Source organism: Anarhichas minor, unplaced genomic scaffold, assembly GCF_050575085.1.
Source record: "Anarhichas minor isolate MPS153535 unplaced genomic scaffold, ASM5057508v1 ptg000123l, whole genome shotgun sequence".
NCBI classification, from domain to species: Eukaryota; Metazoa; Chordata; class Actinopteri; order Perciformes; family Anarhichadidae; genus Anarhichas; species Anarhichas minor.
The window spans coordinates 402,088-405,000 of record NW_027466569.1 but is presented as its reverse complement, the minus strand read 5'-3'; the positions used below and the strand labels follow the sequence as shown (position 1 = coordinate 405,000).

Genomic DNA, 2,913 nt, shown 5'->3' with positions numbered 1-2,913 from the left:
AAACAACAATCCATGATATAGCCAGCATGTAACATGTCCGCCTAGCTAGCTTCTAAGCTAATTTTAACATTACTGCCAATGGAGAAATGCTAACCGCGATTAGCATTTAATACAACACAAATATTATACTAAACACGCGAATAGAATATATTTACGTACATCTTTTCATGCTTCATAAATACATACTTACAGACTAAGGTCTCTCAAGGCTACCAAACGGAAGAAGTAAAACGTTAGTGCAGCGTGTCTTCTCATTAGAATCTAAAAACAACGAGCTGCTCCATAGGGCTGATGACGGTCACACCGCTCGCTAATCACTCCAATAACAGCTGCTGCCTTAGACTGACTCTAGATTAGATTGACTCTAGATTAGACTGGCTCTATATAGATAGGCTCTAGTTTAGACTGGCTCTAGATTAGACTGACTCTAGTTTAGATTGACTCTAGTTTAGATTGACTCTAAATTAGACTGGCTCTAGTTTAGATTGACTCTAGATTAGACTGACTCTAGTTTAGACTGACTCTAGATTAGACTGACTCTAGATGGATAGGCTCTAGTTTAGCCTGACTATAGTTTAGATTGACTCTAGATTAGACTGGCTCTAGTTTAGATTGACTCTAGATTAGACTGGCTCTAAAAGGATAGGCTCTAGTTCAGCCTGACTCTAGTTTAGATTGACTCTAGTTTAGCCTGACTCTAGTTTAGATTGACTCTAGATTAGACTGACTCTAGTTTAGATTTACTCTAGATTAGACTGGCTCAAGATGGATAGGCTCTAGTTTAGCCTGACTCTAGTTTAGATTGACTCTAGATTAGACTGACTAGTTTAGATTGACTCTAGAGTAGACTGGCTCTAGATGGATAGGCTCTAGTTTAGACTGCCTCTAACTTAGATTGACTTTAGATTAGACTGACTCTAGTTTAGACTGGCTCTAGATTAGACTGACTCTAGTTTAGATTGACTCTAGTTTAGATTGACTCTAGATTAGACTGGCTCTAGTTGGATAGGCTCTAGATTAAATAGGCTCCAGATTAGATTAGCCTGGCTCTAGTTTAGTGTCCTTAACATCTGTCTCTAGAAGGTCTAACGTCTGTAACTCTCCATCAGTTCTCCAGCTGTAGTCACCTGATCCAACCCAAACTCAAACCAAACTACAGAACAAACAGTAAATGCTTTAAATACTTCACTGTAACTGCAGTTTTAGCATCAACTGACTCAGCGTTTCTTTCTTGGAAACATGTTGCATCAACATTGAGTCTCCAGTCAGAGCGTCTGCAGAGTGAATGTCGGCTGAGTTTACAGTGAAAGCTGCGTCTATTTAAAGCGGCTCGCTGTATTTATGTCCGATGTAAACGATGTGGTTCAGTCTGTTGTTGTTCATCTTCTGGGATATAATATAATACTTTAAATGTTCTCTGACCAGAGAGACTGCTTCGTCTGGATGTGAACATGTTATATTTGTTTTAACACAATCACTAATGTTATAAAATACTACGTAAGATTCTTAGTCTCTTACAAACTCACTAAATCGGATCATTTCTCTGTTAGTTTGTCCTCAAACAAAGTCTCTATTTGCTGCTGTTAGTTTGATGAAAACTACAGATTAGTGTTTTTAAAGACTGACGTCTTCATAGGAACCAATGAGACGCAGACAGGAAGTCAGACCGTGTTGAGGGACGGACCGACATGTTGTAGGTTTGCGTTTTACCGATGATAATTTAATAAAAATGAAAACACCAGAATGATGTTGAAAGATCTTTTTGTTTAACTGCATCACTATGTTCAATGATACATATTATTATTATGAATCATCTGTTTGAGAAGATGCAGGAAGTGATCCTAACTAACAGGAAGTAGTCAGTAAAACTGGTCATCATCATCATCATCATCATCCTTCACACCTGGGGTACTTCTCAAGTCTCTTAATTGTCGTTTCCTCGCTCCTCGATCCTCGCTTGAACCGGAAGTTGTTTCTGCGCCGCCATATTGACGGCCGTCCCAAAGCTCTAATGTAGCTCTGAGGAGCGAGGATCGAGGATGGAGGAGGGACCTCGGTGGAGCCATGAGCGAGGACCCACGAGAACAGACTTCCAGGAAGTCTTTTAACGGCCGACACGCCCCCTCACTGTTCATCAGTCATGTGATTGGACCCTGCAGCCGATCGGACTGACTGACTGAGTTTAACACCAGAGTGAAGACAGATCACAGAATAAACTCTAGTTTATATTTGATTAGGTTTCTGATTCAACATCTGGTTTAAATAAATGTTCATTGTAGTCTGAACAACAAAAGGACCACAAACAACTTTCTACATTTATTAGAAAGATTTGTGTTTTCATGATCTGATGTTTCCCTCAATAACTTTATTATGGAAACAATTAAAGTCAGAGAGAGCTGGAGAGACGAAACACTTTTTACATCATTCCTGAGTGTTTGATGAGTTTTATCATTTAAGAGAAACAATAATCATATTCTGGGTTATATAATAATGACGTCACAGTCACAATTTCAAAACGTACAGACGCAAATAATTCATAAATAAGACGATCGCATTCCGCCGGTAGAAATGGATCCTGATCTTATAAACAGAACACAGGACACAGTTTGTTAACAGACTACAGAGAGAAACACCTCTACAGTGGTGATTACTGTGTGTCTTTATTAGTTATTAGTGTTATTAGTTACTGTTATTAAGTACAGTGATCATGTGAACACACACAAACTTATCTAAAGTCTCTCCAGCTGTTAAAGCCGACTGATCAGCTGATCAGTTGTGATCATCAGCACCGTCATCAGAAACAGACATCGCTTCACGTGACGCAACTGAGGAAAGGACGTCTCATGTCTCTTAAAACATATTTCCTCGTTCCTCTCTCCTCGCATGGTTTCCTCCATGCATCCCTGGTGGGAG

At 39.4% G+C, this 2,913-nt stretch overlaps 1 long non-coding RNA gene across 1 annotated transcript in view; it reads right to left on the bottom strand.

The window, feature by feature from the left end:
• Positions 1-479, bottom strand: part of LOC142940953 (uncharacterized) — a 1,151-nt gene extending 672 nt beyond the window's left edge. The window contains exon 1 of the long non-coding RNA XR_012951088.1: positions 191-479. This is a non-coding gene — a long non-coding RNA (uncharacterized LOC142940953). The remainder of the gene's footprint in view (positions 1-190) is intronic.
• Positions 480-2,913: the final 2,434 nt, after the last annotated feature.